Consider the following 17,126-nt stretch of genomic DNA (forward strand, 5'->3'; position numbering starts at 1 on the left):
GTGAAGCTGCATTGCCTTATCCCTGGGGAACGGATGTTGGTGGAATGCATCCACGGGGACAGGGAATATTGTCCTGTTGCCCAGGTACTCCCTGAAGTGCAATGGCAGTTTACCTGGAAGCGGGTGGGGGTAACAGAAGTGTTGGCTTACCCCATGGTCCTGGGGCTGGACTGGCACGCTCCCCAAAGGGGGGAGAGACCATGGGGAAGGGACCATCAAAGAAAGAGGGAAAGAGAACCCTGGAAAGAGAGGGCCAGACCCTGGTGGAGGTGGACCCAGAGCAAGGGAAGGCCCCACAGCCTCCAGGGGAAGAAAACGAGCAGCCTAGACAACCAAGCCAAACGAGGGAGCCTGAAGGAGTAACCAAGGAGCAAAGGGAGCTTCCTGGGCAGGACCACCTGGGGGAGAGAACCCCAGGGAGGGTAGAAGAAACCCAACAGGGGGAGGCCCAACGGCAAAGGGATAGAAGGCCTGAACCAGAGACAGGGGGCTGACTTGGGGTAGCGGGCTCTGAGCCATCACCCCCACTAGAAAAGGAAGGGGAGCCTTTTGAGTGACCGGCCCAGCCATGTGACTGGGGTGAGGACCTCTGGGTGAGCATGGACCTGTGGCGTGCCCCACCCCCTACCCAATGCACTTTTTGTGGGCGAGGTGTGCCAAAGCCTGGGAATCCCTCCGCTGGGCAGGGGTCCCAGCCCCACAGTAAAATCCCCGGCTGAGGAAAGCGAGGCCGAGGAAGACCAGGCCGGGCACCAGCTTAAGCGGGGAGGTGTGTAGCAGGGTGCTAGTGCAAAGGCACCTAAGTAGCCCCTGCTCAGCTAGCCCCAATCAGGGGAAATAGACTGAGGCTGGGGAGAAGTCTGGTACCTGGTCTTTAGAACTGGCTGCACCTGTGGTCCTGTGGGTTGAAGGGCTATAAAGTCTGGCTGGCAGCAAGAAGAAGGGGGAGATGGCCTGGGGAAGGTCAGTCTCTGGGCTGAGGGCAGACTCTGGGTAGAAAAGGAGATTGTAGGGCCTGCAAGCTGTATATAGTATATCAGTGGTGGTGGGAGAAATGTGTAAATAAAGCCATGGATGCTGCAGAAGGAGAAGCCTCTCTGTGCTTTATTGAGGCAGCAGAAGGCCCCAGGAAGAGGGTCGGAGGGTCGGGCAAAGGACCTTGTTACATCACCCTTATGCCCCTTGTGTCACAAGAGCACATCCACGCTAGCATTTCTTGGGTTACCACAGAAAGCACTGCACTGTGGGTAACTATCCCATTGTGCAACTGGCTGCAGGGTGCTTTGGGAAAGGTTTGCAATGCCTCATGGGCCTGTATAGCATCACATGATGCAGGTTTCTCTATCCCATTGTTCCATGGGCATCCTACTAGATTGCCAGCTGCTTTTCAACTGCTGTGTGTGGGGAAAGACAGTGTGTGCTGTGTTAAGGAAGAGTGAGTGTATTGAGGTAGGTAAGAGCGGATTATTATTATCCCCACTTGAAAGAGGGAGAAGCTAAGGCTGAGAAAGGAGAATTAACTTGTCTTAGGTCACACAGCCAGTCAGTGGTAGAGTTGGGAAGAGGACCCAAGAGCCCTGATTTTCAAACTAACTATCGGATGTTGAATTTCAGACATTGAATGACCTGAATAAAGTGCTCTCAGATGACTTCCAGACCAACAACAGTGCACAGTAATTATTCAGCAAGTATTTGAGGAGAACTGCAATGTTAGAGAGAATCATAAACTGCTCAGAGACAATTAATGCGGAGAAGCAGCAAAATTCATCAAACATAGAACTGGTTATGACTTATTTCCTTGGTCTTAAAAGAAAACAACAAGGACCTGAGTTTCCTCCCTGTCAATAACCCCCTGCTCAGCCTATCAGGGTAGAGATTGAGGACAGGCAGCTGAGGGTTCTCACCAAAGAGCCCAAAGGATGGCCCAGATCACTGGTGGGGATCACTGCCCGAGCACTATTTCAGCCCCACATTTTTGGGTGGAACATCCACATGTGGGAGCTGCTAGAGCGTGCACGCGCACACACACACACACAATACCCTACCTACCTACCTCCTGGTGTCGGAGGAACAGGAGAAAGGACAAAAGAAGCCAAGAGACAAAGGAAGGGGAGGGATAGATGAGGAAAGTGAACAAACAAGGACAAACCTAATGGTCCACAAGTGATCTAAGGGACAAAATCCCAGGTGCGCAATAAAATTCTGCCTCCTTAAGCTCTTGTTTTCCATGCTTAGAATTCAACCTCACCAGATGATCAGACTGAACAATTTCGAAAACCTCAAGGAGGCTCTACCTCTAAACAGGGACAGCTGGTTTTTCTATAAAATCACTAAAAGGGAAGAGAAAACTCAAAAGAAGTTCCTCCCTGGCACTCACAGTACATGAACCCGAATACCTCTAGTCCTCAAAGAGAGACCTCTGGAGAAGGAGACTTGCTGAAGCAAAGCCACAGGGGTCTCTGAGGTTCACTAGCCCCTTGACCCCTGTCCCTGCCTGGCTGATGTCAGCATCTCTCTGTGAGGCATCAACCTCCCCCATCACCTATTGACACAATAGTCTGGGTCCTGCAAAAAGGCCTTGGGTGATGTCATGCCAACACCCTTCCCTTGCTGTGTTAAGGTCCTGCCACGGCCAGGCAACTTGGAGGTTTAACTACTAACCCTGGGATCACCCAACTAAAGGAAGCCATTTGTTTCTAGGAAGTCAAGCCGGCTAGACAGGAAAATATCAAACACTGGCCCCAATGCTACATACTCAGATTGCAGAAAAATTAAGTTGACTTTATGGCCAGAAGAGAAACCATTAGAGCATCTAATCTTGACCCCCTGCGTATCAAGGCCTCCTGTATGACACAATAGCTACTTTTGGGGCAAACACATTCCAGAAAGGCATCTAGTCTTCATGAAATGACATCAGGAGATGGCGAATCCACCACTTTCCTTGGTAGCTTGTTCCTGTGGTGAATCATCCTCGCTGTTGAATATTTGTGCCTTAGTTGTAATATGAATTTGTGAACAGGAAGAGAGAACAAACTAATATTCCCTCTATTCAAGGGACACCATCATAGGACCTAACTACATCAGCCACACCATCAGAGGCTTGTTCACCTGCACATCTACCAATGTGATATATGTGATCATGTGCCAGCAATGTTCCTCTGCCATGTACATTGGACAAACCAGACAGTCTCTACGCAAAAGAATAAATGGACACAAATCAGACATGGAAAATTGTAACATTCAAAAACCAGTAGAAGAGCACTTCACTCTCCCTGTACACTCAATAACAGACTTAAAAGTTGCCATTCTTCAACAAAAAACTCTTCAAAACCAGACTCCAACAAGAAACTGTTAGTCTCTAAGGTGCCACAAGGACTCCTCGTTTTTTTAAGGAAATAATGTTATTTCAAAAAAGAAAAGTGGTGTTGTGTGTTGAAAGACTAGCTTAGACATTTCTTATTGTTATTGTCAGATTCCTCACACCCAGACCCTGCCTAGACAGGAAAGGAGGGGAAATGTGATCATCAGTCAATAGATTTATCTGACATGAAAAAGGGACCTGAGGCTGTTTGTAATTAGCTCAAAAAGAAAAAAAAAAAAAGGCAAGGGGAAAACTGCTGGCTGGGAGCTAAATACGCAGGACAAAGGGTTTGGATTCTTCTATGCTCAGATTTGTTATGTAGCTGGCAGTCTCCCAAATGATGGTCTGTTCCTTCCCTCAAAATGCTGGCTAAGCCTCTCCTTTTGAATTTAAAGCTCCATGAAAGGAAAAAAATAACAAGGAAGAAAGCATAGAAGCTATGGATGTAGTTGAGAAAGGACTTGGAGTGACAAAAGGCCAAAGAAGGGAAAGCAACAGTGTTTCAGTATGGTTTTGAACCATAGACTTTTTGCATGTTAGGCAAATGTGATAACCAGTAAACTACAGAAACCAGCTACTGTCAATTTTGGGGCCCTCTTCTAAGGCTTTCTAAGTAGCCGCTACACCAGCTGATTTTCCTTTGAAGAACGGGGAAACAAAGGGCCTCAAGAACTTATGCTTTCTGGATGAGTCAAGAAGAGGGAGTAGCATTGTCCCTCTCCAGTAGCTCCTGTTCAATTCCAGGTCAGAAAACAAAACTCTTCTGCAAAAACATCCAAAAAATATTCTGTTTCACTTTACTTCATAAGTACAGTTGTGTGGCAATTAAATGATGACCCTAAAGTTTCATAAAAGCAAAGAAGGCTAAACAAAAAGTGTGGGAAATACAGATGTATTTGAGAAAATGGCTTGGAATGAAGGAAGACAAAAATTGATCGGTCGAGAGAAAAGGCACTGGTTCCCCCTAGGTTGGAACTTTTCTTGCGACTACTGTCATAAAAAAGCTAAGCAAATGGTGTTCTAAAGGAGATTGAAGTGAGACCATTTTCTCCACATAAAGGAAAATGGTCATGTCAGGAGTGGGATTTGAAACCACATCTCTATGCAGAGACCAAAACACCCAAGAGACAGGAAAAAAAGTCTTAAAACTAGGCCTTTAGACCAGTCCACCTCCTAATGCTACGAAGAACATGACTTATCAACCCTAGTTTTCATTAATAGTTGATGAACTCTTTAGGGAGGTTGAGATGGCACATCTCTTTCAACTCCTAGAGACCTTCTACAGCACAGCTGATTTTTAGACACACTCACCCGGACCTAAAGTTACATGTTTGCTAGAGCTCCATGAGTTCAGCGGTGTTGGAATCTCCCTGCTCGCGTTTTAAGTGAACAAAAGATGGGTGCTGGCATTCTGAGACAGTAAAGATGATCCTCAAAATCCTGCTCTGTGGGCCAGACAGTTAAGCAACCAGCATCCACAACCTCTACCATAACAGCATACTGTCTGGCAAGAACTCACTTATGAATAGCTGGGGTGTGAAATCCTCACTTCTTTCTTGTTCTATCATTGCAGTCCCCACTTTCCTATTGCTTGTCTGTATAAGCTCTGTCTCATTCTGTAAGTGTTTCTGTCTGCTGTATAATTAATTGGTTGGATGTAAACCAATTAAAGTGGTGAGATATAATTGGTTAGATAATCATGTTACAGTATGTTAGGATTGGTTAGTTACATTTCAGTAAAATGATTGGTTAAGGCATAGCTAAGCAGAACTCAAGTTTTACTATATAGTCTGCAGTCAATCAGAAAGTAAGGGGGGGAATGGGAATGGGGGCAGGGGAATTGGAATTATGTTTTGCTAAGGGGGGAATAGGAAGAGGAAATGGGAACAGGGACACAGGCAAGCCTCTGTGGTGTCAGAGCTGGGAAGGGGGATACTGAGGAAGGAAATTGGAATCGTTGCTTGCTGGAAGTTTACCCCACTAAACATCGAATTGTTTGCACCTTTGAACTTTGTGTATTGCTGCTCTCTGTTCACACTAGAAGGACCAGGGAATGGGAGGGTGATGGGATAAACCCTCTAACAAGCATGTCTTTCAAGGTGTGAAAACCACGGAACCAGTATAATTAATCTTACCTAAGCGTGGTTAGATAGTGCAAAATGAAAGGAAACATTGTTCTGTCAATGTAGCTATTACAGGGATGGAAAACTCCTCCAGTCACTGTAGCAACTGTCTACTCCACAGTGCTGGAGTAGTGTGACAGCAGCATTTTAAGTGTAGCCAGCCTCAGAGTGAGATGAGATCTGGCTCCAGGTTAGCTGTGTGAATGCTCAGGCACTAAGACCACAGCACTGGCAATACACTAATGCTTCCATAGTTGGCAGGATTTGAACCTGTGTAGGGAGACCCCAATAGATTTCTAGTCAATCTCCTTAACCACTCAGCCACAACTATTTGATGTACAGTAGCTTCACTACACAATGATTTTGTTCTCACAGAACTGTCACTTCCAATTGCTCAGACCAGCTCCCCCAGCACACTCATGGCTGTGCATTAGCGTAAGTGTGTCCATGGCTGAACAGCAAGAGTTCCTGCCCATTTCCCTTCCGGCTGGCGCATGATTAGAGTGTCTTTGTGGTTAACGACATTGCTATAGATTGTTTTTCATTCCCCACACTGACAATTCAGACAGTCCCTTTCCTATTCGAATCTCCCCCATATCATTCCAATAGCTGGGGTCAGGATTTCTCTGAGGCATTGAAATTTTTCAGGGGGTTGGTGCATGAACTCAGCCTTGCATTCCATCCCTGATGTTTCATGGACTAACAGCAGCAGAATAAAGAAAGAGCTGAGCCAATATCTCACTGTCAGAGGTGAAGGTGGTCACATCCTCTCTGCCTGACTTTTGCCATTGCAGGAGAGAAGGTTTGAATGGAATTGAATGTCCTGGTTCAGACAAGAGGCACAGGGATGTTTTGCTGTTCATGGATCTGTGCAAAGGAAATTGTGTCTCTGTGTGAAATTGAGGATGGAAATGAAACGTCCACATTGCCTTAACTAGGGATAGTCGATTATTTTGTCAAGATCCGATTTCTTGGTCAAGGTATAGTCAATGTCTAGACTCCAGAGAAAATAATACACTGATGATAATAAGAAGAATATAGAAAGATTTTACAGTCACTATGGGCATAACTGTGATGAATGTTTTGTGTTTCACTCTTAATATCTGGCACCACCTTCTTTCTCTTTAGTCCTGTAGTTTACAAAGGGTAAAACTAAACATCTCTTTAGATACAAGGGAGTGTTTGTGTTCATTCCTGTTAGCCACACAGGGGTTTAATGTAGCTGCTTTCAATCCTCCAGCTCTGCCGGGATAAATAACATTTCACGCTGTCACTGTACTGAAGAAGAGAGATCATTTTTTGACAGGTTATGCCTTCTCTTAAAGGTGTTTGTCTGGCTGCCAGCACTAGTTCCCAGGTCTCTCCTGAGGGAAGGAAGATTCTGTGGAAAATACCAAAACTTTTAACAAAGAGGAGGGAAAGGTGATGGCCATGTGATGGGGCCAGTACGTACCACAACACGTTTTTTTTATGTGGGATGACTCTGAACGTTGATTGATCTCCACTCCCTTGTGTTTGAAGAGATGTTCAGTTGTGCACTTGGGAACCTATAAGGTCGAAGCAATTTTATGGATGATGACACTACCATTGAAGGATTATTTAATGTTGTAAAAATTGTCAAAAACACTTAGCTTAAACTGGAACTGCCTGTTTTTACAGGCTGGTTTCCCCATGTCAGTTCCATAGACTCTGTTAGAAATGCCCTGGGTTCTCTCCTGCCTTGGTGGGAACTCGAGGGAATCGTCCCCTGCTGCCCTTGGCTCCAGGCTGATTTTTCTGAGGAGGGGATGTGGAATTGATTTGTTTGCTGTTGAGAAGGGAGCCAGGCTAGTTCTCAGGGAATGAGAACTCCCAGCATCTTCCCAGCCCAACCCAGGCTGCTGCCCTGTCCGAGCCTCTGTTCCCCTGGGGCCCTGCATATTTGACTCTAGAGCAGGCAGGGAGCAGCAGCTGAGGCAGAGGACAGCCTGGGCTGGGCAGATGCTAGGAGCAGAGCATCAGAGACCTCTACTGGTTCCCTCCTCAGCAGCAAACAGTCAGTTCCCACCCGTACCCTGAGACAGCAGCCTGGAGCCAAGGGCAGTGCCAAGTGGGGGTTTCTCTTTTTCCTCTTCCTGGGGTAAGCAGAAACCTGCGGGTGTTTCTAGCAGAGCAGTTGGAACTGAATTGGGGAATGTAAAACAATTCAAAGTAAACAGGCAGGAATTACTGGAATTCTTTCCTCCTGGTCATAGAAAGAAATGGCTTTTTGGCTTTTCATGATACGGGAGTCAGGTTCATTCACTGTTCAGAATCAATGTGCACAGAAGCCTGTTGTGTTTCATTTCTTAGGTTCTTCTGCCATTGTGTAGCCATTTCCTTCCCCTCCTTTCTGTCCAAAGCACAGAGCCCAGTTCCTCCAGGGAGAGGACATCTTTCTTCTTTCCTTCCTCAACAGCTCCCTTCCTTGGAAAGCCCTTTGTTGGGGTCTGTGTGGGGAACAGGCGTTTCTGAGGATTAATTTCACACCATATTTGGTGGTGTTATGTAGATTTTACAGCCAGACTAGATCACTAGGTACCTCTGCTCTGACTTGATTCAGAACAGAGTCCAGAGAATTTTACCCAGTGACTCCTACATCCACCCCAAGATCTTCTGGTTGAAGGAGGAGGGTTCATTCAGAAAGTCGTCGTGTTTGGATGTAAAAGTGTGAAATGATGGGGAAATTGGCCCCTCTTTCAGGTTTAAATGTTGTAACTTCTACTTCTAGACCAGAGTGGCCAACCTGAGCCTGAGAAGGAGCCAGAATATCCCAATGTAACTGCCAAACATGCACCTTTGTATGCCATGTGTGACCCTTCCTCTCATTATCATTATCCCTTTGAAATAATGATGATGATGGACACTTGGCTCTATATCCCAGAGTGCCCTGGACATCTACAGGCTGCATTAGCCAATTCAACCATTTGGCACTTGCAGATGGGCACCTCTGTATTGTGCCTGACTCTTGTACAGGTATAAAAGGCTGGTAGATGCCGATATTTTCCCCTCTTTTTAACCAGCACTAATACCAGGCCAGGCCAGGGCTGGGAAGAGAGAGAGAGAAGCAGGTTTCCCCTATTGTATTTGTCTTGCTTTTTCTTGACTAGTTTCTCCTCTGCACCAGCTTGCTCATTTCCTTTATGAGCCTGACTAGCTCAGTTGGTAGAGCATTAGATTTTTAATCTGAGGGTTCAAGTTCCTGGTCAGGTAATAAACTTTCCACTAAGATCTTAAAAATTTGTCTTTCTGGAGTCTTCTTTGATGTTACTTTTTCTCTTCAGGATTTTGCCTTTCCTAAGAAGGGCCCTTGTGTGTGTGAGACTGAAGGGGCAACTTCCTGACATCCCCTCTGTCCTTGCAGGCTGGAGGACTAAAGGCCTCTGGGCATATAGCATGTTCCTCCCTTGCACACACACACACACATACAGAATATCCCTAAGGAATTAGAATCACCTGCTGCCTTCCCCTGTCCTGCTGGATCCCCAAATGAGGATGCTCTTCAGCCCAAACCCATGTCCCCTCTTTTCCCAGTGCCCCTCAGTCCCAACCCACAGCTCCCCTATGCTCACTGCTCCTCATTCCCAACCAGAGTCTACTTCTCTTCACTCTTCTCCTCAGTCTCAGCCCACAGCCCCTCCTATTTCCAGGGCCCCTCAATCTCAACCCAAACCTCCCTCCTTCCCTCCAGAAGCAGGTGCTTCAGACCCCCTCAGGAAGATTTTCTTGCAAGATTTCGTGTATGAGTTTGCATGTGGATTTTACAGTATGTTGGAAATAGGTTGGATTGCTTGCTGAAATGATCACTTTTGGCTGGTGTTGGATTCCCAGTCTCCATGTTATAGGGGCAGAGGAAATAAAGGGTTATTATCCTTGTTGTGTGAATTGAGGGCAGCACAACTGTGCTTGGCAGACCCCGATTGAGGGACTCACCCACATTTCAATAGCACTTGCAAGGCAGGGAACATGGGTTCCAAAACCAAGTGGGCCAGGGCCTGGATCCCAATACTAAAATTTAGATGTTAAATCAACTTTAGGACAGGGTGGCTGTGGAGGGATGAGTGAGTCCCTAGACAACATAGTGAGTACGGTGCCTTCTTAATGTCCCCCTTTTCCACCCAGGATGGGAGATGAACTCTAAAGAGGCACCTCTGGGTTTGCACTGACTAAGGACAACAGCTGTGAGTAGGGTGCAGAGAGGGAATGGCTCACGTTAAAGAACTTTTGGTATCTTTTCCTCGTGGTTTATGTTTATGTGGTGGGACTGCTGATGTGACTTCTACTAACCCTGGGGTTACATTGCAATGTAGACATACTCTGAAAGGGCATCTGTACTGTGATAAAAGCCCTGTGGCCCAGCTAGCCGGGATGATCTGATTTGGACTCCTAGGGCTCAGGCTGTGAGGCTAAAAACTGCAGGGTAGACATTTGAGCTCAGACTGGAGCCCAGGCTCGGAGACCCTTACTCCTCGTGGGGTCTCGGAGGCTGGGATCAAGCCCAAGTGTCTACACTGTAATTTTATAACCCTGCAGCACAAGCCCCACAAGCCTGAATCAATTGACCCAGGGTTTGAGAATAGTGACTTTGGGGTGTTAATGGCAGTGTAGAGATAATGCTAGGCAATGTCCACACTGCAACGAAACACCCAGGGCTGCCCCATGCCAGTTCAGACTCCCGAGGCTTTGGTTGTGGGGTGGTAAATTTGCAGTGTAGATGTCTCAGCTCAGGCTCAATACTGGGATCTGGGACCCCACAAGGTTTGGAGGGAGTTTAGCAAGCAAAAAAGGTAAAATGGCAGTGGAGTATTACCCTGGACTCAATGGCATTTCTCCATTGGCCTGTCTGCTTTGGGGCAGGGACAATAACACGTCCTGCTGCATTTGTTATTTCAAAGGGTGGTTTAGGATTTTCATTCCCGCACACGGTGCACAAAGCAGGACTCAACCCTCAGTGTAAACTAAACGAGCTGCTCACAGATTCTGGCAGCCACAATGAGCCATTTGGTGTGAGAGCTCAGACCTGCCCCTGTCCCAGAGGGAGAGGGTCATCTGCTAGGGGCTTAGAACACTCATCTACCAGCTCCTACCTCCCAGACTTTCAGTAACTCTGTTATCAGTGCCTGTGAGTGTAATTTAAACCGTAAAAACAGCCAAAAAAAAGGTCCATCTAGCTCTGAATCTTGTCCTCTGACAGTAGCCAATACCAGGTGACCCAATAATCACTCCCCAAGACACCACTAGGAGTTGAACCCAGGATCTCCTGTTTACAAAACAGGTGCTTTAACCAACTTAGCCATGGTGCCTGCCTGTGGTTAAAGTATTGTGTCTGTCCACACTTGACTCCCTGCCATCCCCACCAGGGCCTGACAAGCCTTGCTTGTGTTTGGATTCTGCAAAGCGGAGGAGCAGGTGAGGTTTTCCTTGCAAACTGTGTGTGTGTGTGAATCTTTGGCCAGGTCTGCACTACAAAGTTATTTCAGCAGAATTATATTGCTCAGGTGTGTGAAAAATACACAACACTCCCTCAGTCAGTAGTTTGTGGCTGGTGCACACACTGCAATGCCACGTCTGGCAACAAAACTGCCCTGTTTTGGTGACAAAATAAAATAACCTCGACGAGAGGCCTAGAGCTTTTTGCAGTGACAGAGTGTCAGTGTAGATGCTGCCGTTCATTATATCACCATAACTGGCCTCACCAGTATCCCACAATCCCCACTGTGAACTCTCCTGCTTGTCATTCCTGCTACAGGGGCTGGGCCCCTCCCCTTTCATCACTCTGGGAAGTTCTGACAGCTGAGCCTGCTGCTCTGCTCCGGCAGCCAGGAGCAAATCATTGTCGTGGAATGCTGCTCTCTCCCGCACTGCGAACACAGAGCAGGGTGGCAGGAACTTCCTTTCATTGGGGGGGCCACGGAGTCCAAACTGTGATGCCCTCATGACACCCCTTCCCTCGAGGGGGCTCTTACCTTCTAAACAGGGACAGCTGTTTTCTAGTAAAATCACTAAAAGGGAAGGAGAAAACTCAAAAGAGGTTCCTCCTGGCACTCACGTACATGAACCCGAATACTCTCTCAGTCCTCAAAGAGAGACCTGGAGAAGGAGATTTGTTGAAGCAAAGCCACAGGGGTCTCTGAGGTTTCCCTGGCCCTTCGCCCCTGTCCTGCCCAGCTGATGTCAGCATCTCTCTGTGAGGTCACCACCTCCCCACCACCTTTGACAAATAGTCTGAGGGCCTGCAAAAGGTCTTTGTGATGTCACTGCCACACGCCTCCCTTGCTGTGTTAAGGTCTGCCCTGGCCAGGCACTTTGAGTTTGAGCTACTCCTGTGGATCACCCACTCAAGGAGTGTTCGTCTAGGAAGCAAAGAGCCGGCTAGACAGGAACACATCAGACACTGGCTCCCAATGCTACACCTAGTTTTCAGAATTAATCAACTTTTATGGTCAGAAGAGCCACTAGAGCATTAATCTGCATATCACAGGCCTCCTGTATGCCACATAGCTACTTTTGGGGCAAACACATTCCAGAGAGGCATCAGTCTCATGAAATGACATCAAGGAGATGACGAACACCACTTCCTTGTAGCTTGTCTCGTGGTGAATCATCCTCGCGTTGACTTTTGTGTCTTATTTTAATATGAATTGTCTCTTTCAACCTTCCAGCCACTGGGTCTTGTATGCTTTTCTCTGCTCGATAAGAGCCCTTTAAAGCCCAATCTTTTCTCTCATTAAGGCACTTCAACACTTCAGTGAAGGTCATCTTTCAATCTTCTTTTGATAGCCAAACAGGTTGATCTCTTTCAATAGCTCACTAGAAGGCATTTTCTCCAGCCCTCAGAACATTTGGTGGCTTTTTGCTGCCCCAGCCATTTCACAATCATGAAATCAGAGTTGGAAGAGACCTCAGGAGGTATCTGTGCCACCTCCTGCTCAAAGCAGGACCAATTCCCAACAAATCCTCCCAGCCAGGGCTTGTCAAGCCTGACTTAAAAACCTCTAAGAAAGGAGATTCCACCACCTCCTAGTAACCCATTCCAGTGCTTCATCACTCTCTGAGTGAAAAGTGTCCTAAATCCAACCTAAACCTCCCCACTGCAACTTGAGACCATTACTCCTTGTTCTTCATCTGTTACCACTGAAAGAACAAGATCCATCCTTTTGGAACCCCCTTCAGTAGTTGAAAGCAGCAATCAATCTCCCCATTCTTCTCTTCTGCAGCTAAACAATCCACGCTCCCTCATCTTCTTCTATACAGCAGGTGCTCCAGCTCCTTAATCATTTTTTGTTGCCCTCCGATGGGACTCTTTCCATATTTCATACCTTCTTGCAGTGTGGGGCCCAAAACGACACATATGATGGATAGTTTATATTGGGCAATTGATTTGATTATCGGCAATAAGTCTGCTCAATGTGGTCTGTGAGGGGATGGATGGGATGGAACTGAGTTACTGCAGAGAATTTTCTTGGTGCGGCTGTGAGCTTGCCCACAGCCAGGTTTAACTGATCGCATATTGGGGTCGGAAAGGAATTTTCCTCCAGGGCGGATTGCAGAGGCCCTGGAGGTTTTTCGCTTTCCTCTGCAGCGGGGCATGGGTCGCTTGCTGGGATTCCTGCAGCTTGAGGCTTCAACTCAATTTTGAGGATTTCAATAACTCAGTCATGGGTTCGGGGTTTGTTATAAATGTGTATGGGTAGGGTTTTGTGTGCCTGCCTTGTGCAGGAGTCAGACTAGATGATCATATTGGTCCTTCTGACCTATGAGTCTATGAGTCTATGAGTCTAAAGATGAGGCCTCATCATGTCGAATAGAGGGAATGATCACGTCCTCAATCTGCTGCATGCCCTATTATACAGCCAAATGCGTTAGCCTTCTCGGCAAAAAGGGCACACTATTGACCATATCCAGCTTCTCATCCCTGTAACCACTGGGTCCTTTTCTCAGAACTGCTTCTAGCCATTGGTCCCTATCTGTACAGTGAGTGGGTTCTTCCGTCCTATAGTGCAGGCCCTCTACTCTGTCCTTGTTGACCTCATCAGGTTTCTTTTGGCCACGTCCTCTAATTTGTCTAGGTCTCTCTGTATCCTATCCCTACCCTCCAGTGTATCTACCACTCCCCAAGCTTAGTTTCATCTGCAAACTTGCTGGAATGCAGTCCACGCCTCCTCCAGATTATTAATGAAGATATTGACAAAATGGCCCCAGGAACCGACCTTGGGGCACTCCGCATGAAACCGGCTGCCAACTAGCATGGAGCCGTTGATCACGACCTGCTGAGCCGACGATCTAGCCAGCTTTCTATCATCTATAGTCCATCCCATCTACCAGCCCATACTTCTTTAAACTGCTGGCAGATACTATGGAGACCATATCAAAAGCTTTTGCTAAGTCAGGAATAACATCCACTGCTTTCCCTCATCCACAGACCCAGTTATCTCCTCATGGAAGGCGTTAGTTAGTCAGGCATGACTTGCCTTGGGAATCTGTGCTGACTGTTCCTGATCACTTTCCCTCTCCTCTAAGTGCTTCACAATGATTCCTTGAGACCTGCTCCATGATTTTTCCAGGAACTGAGTGATGCTGATGGCCTGTAGTTCCTGGATCCTCCTTCTTCCTTTAAAGATGGGTACACATTTGCCTTTTCCAGTCATCCGGACCTCCCTCTTGCCATGAGTTTTCAAAGATATTGCCATCGCTCTGCAATCAATTCGCAATCCTTTAGACCTTGGGTGCAGCGCATCCACCCCCATGGACTTGTGCTCGTCCAGTTTCTAACATATCCTAACCACTCTCTTTCTCACAGAGGGCTGGTCACTCTCCCCATACTGTGCTGCCCAGTGAGCAGTCTGGAGTTAACCTTGTTGTGAGACAGAGGCAAAAAAATTGGGTACATTAGCTTTTCACATCCTCTGTAAGGTTGCCCTCTCTCATTCATAGGGCCCCATCTTTCCTTGACATTTCTTCTTGTTGCTAACGTCCTGAAGAAACCCTTCTTGTTATCTTAACATTTCTTGCTAGCTGCAACTCCAAGTGTGATTTGGCCTTCCTGATTTCACTCCTGCATGCCTGAGCAATATTTTTATACTCCTCCCTGGTCATTTGTCCAATCTTCCAGTAACACAAAGGTGCTTGTTTAAAAATTTAACAAATGGATGTGTTATGGGCCAATCAGAGGCTGGAGTTGACATTTCAATAGTGAATGAAAAAAAGGATGCCTAGGTTGGGGTAGGCTATGAAGGAGCTAGGAAGTGAAGACAAGCAGCTTGTTTGTTGCACTAGAGAATGGAGGGGCACTGAGAGAGGTGAGTTGGTCAAAGTAGCAGGCAGGGGAATCTTTGCTGCAGCACTTTGAATGGATTTGAGGAGAACAAAATTGTATTAAAAGTTACATGGTGCATTAAGACTATTACCTTCTGCTTCTGCAAAGCTGCCTCCAGCAATTCAAACTGAAACTGTCTTTACCGTCGTTCTTTTTTAAGCTCGTCTAATTGTCTTTCGAGCTCTTGAACCTTCTGAAGGGCCCTTGTGGAAAGACCTTCTTTCCATTCTTCCACAACCCAGCTCATTTTACATCTGCTTTTTTCCTTAATACAAAGTGTATATCAATGAACCTGAAACATAAGGAGAACATTACTACAAATGATTTTTAAAAGACTTAGTTTTTAAAATTTTGATTTTTATTAGTTGAATGCAACAAAGACTATGGATTTAAAAATTACTCCTCAGTTTCATAATAATTAAGACAGGGCTAGAAAGAATTTTACCTATGAAACTGTTACAATGTTGGCTCACATTCCTGTCTCTGGAACCATGGTTAACAATTTCTAGCTGGAGCATAACTTCTAATTTGACATTCTGATTTCCTGGGCTGTGTCTATCTACACTAGAGACCTTACAGCAGCACAGCTGTACCGCTGCAGCGCAGTCCACATTGGCAGTTTTGTCAGCAAAACTTATGTTGGTCAGCGGGGTGTTTTCCTTCACACTCCTGACCATCAAAAGTTTTACTGACAAAAGTGCTAGTGTAGACATAGGCAAGTGACTTCCATCTCCTACAGGGATCATTTTTACCCTACTGGTCCCACACTTGAGATGCATTTCGGAAAGATGCCTCCTACTATGTTATTTTTATGATCACACAAAAAAAATTTGTTAAAGATCTTTCCACTGATGTGTTCCCATGCATGCAAAACATCAACACACGTGTTCACTCTGAAAACCTCGCTTTCTCTGCTGAGAAAAATTATACCTTCATTTTAGGTGTCTGCTGTGCTTTTCTCTTTAGAAATTTTACAGTTTTTGGAAAGCAAAATAGCTGAGTCTGTAAGCACTGTTTCTGCCAGCATGGGGCAAGCACTCAAATGTAAACATGAATTCAACTTCTGCATATATTGACGCAGCTGTAGGATGACGTGTTTCTTCAAGCAGAACCATATTTTGATGTAATGACAAATAAATTAATCAGATTTTTGAGATTATTAAGAGAGAAAAAGTATATTTGTTATGAAGCACTGCAAATAATTGCCAGGAAATCAGATTTAGATTTTTTTTGGTGAGACGCTATTGTACTACAAAATGAAAATAAGCACTTAGGTCTGGTGTACACTGAGAAGTTAGGCTGATGAAGCTGTCTTCTGTCAACCTAGTTGTGCATGTGTTTACACTTAAATGTCTCTCTCACTGATGTAAGCACCCCATTACAGCAACAGAGTAACACCACCTCCCCAAGCGGTGTTGAACCATGGTCAATGTACCCAGTCAATGCAGCACAAGTATAGATGCTGCATTACCTTTGTCAGCACTAACAATCCTCCAGCAGCTGTCCCACAGTGCCTGACACTGACGGCTCTAGTCACAACTGCAAACTCCATTGTCCAGGACTCACAGAGACCAGAATGCCCCTTCCTCAATAAAGTTCCACAAACTTTTTTCTTGACTGTCTCCCTAGCATTTCTCCATTCCTGTGTGCAACTGTTTAGCTGAACATGTTGTCCACATGCACTCCAGCTTGGAGTAAACTGGAGATAGTGGATCTGCTGGGCCTCTGGGAAGAACAGGCTGTGCAAGCACAGCTATGGACCAGCCACAGAAACGTGGACACCTCTGAGCAGATTGCATGGGGGATGCAGGAGAAGAGGGGCGACAGGGACTAGCAGCAGTGCCATGACAGGGCCGGCTTTAGGAAGTGTGGGGCCCAATCTGAACAGTTTTGACAGGCCCCTGGCAGGGAGGACTTAAAAAAAACCCAAAAAACCACATGTAAAAAAACATGTAGGGCTTGTACTCACTGGACAGCGCTCTGAGTCTTCGGCGGTGCTTCAGCGACGGATCCTTCACTCTCTCCAGGTCCTCGGTGGCACTGAAGAACCCGCCTCCAAAGACCCAGAGTGAGCAAGTGAAGGACCCATCGCCAAAGTGCTGCAGAAGACCCAGAGCAAGCAAAAAATCTACCACCGAAGTGCCACCGAAGACCCAGAGCACCGCCAGGTGAGTAAAAATTAAAAAGGCGCCTCTGGCCAGGGAAAGGATACTCACTGAGAGCAGGACCCTCTTAGGCACAGGGCCTGATTCTGGGGAATTGGTGGAATAGGCCTAAAACCGGCCCTGTTCAAAGGAACACAAGAAAA

General features: G+C 46.4%; 1 protein-coding gene and 1 non-coding gene across 11 annotated transcripts in view; one reads left to right on the forward strand and one right to left on the reverse strand.

The window, feature by feature from the left end:
- Positions 1-17,126, forward strand: part of LOC116833757 (uncharacterized) — a 660,803-nt gene that overhangs the window by 203,426 nt on the left and 440,251 nt on the right. The gene's annotated exons all lie outside the window — the stretch shown is intronic.
- On the reverse strand, positions 10,732-10,805 carry TRNAT-UGU (transfer RNA threonine (anticodon UGU)). The gene has a single exon. It is a non-coding gene; the product is annotated as a tRNA-Thr (tRNA).

Source organism: Chelonoidis abingdonii, chromosome 1 (assembly GCF_003597395.2).
Source record: "Chelonoidis abingdonii isolate Lonesome George chromosome 1, CheloAbing_2.0, whole genome shotgun sequence".
NCBI lineage: Eukaryota > Metazoa > Chordata > Testudines > Testudinidae > Chelonoidis > Chelonoidis abingdonii.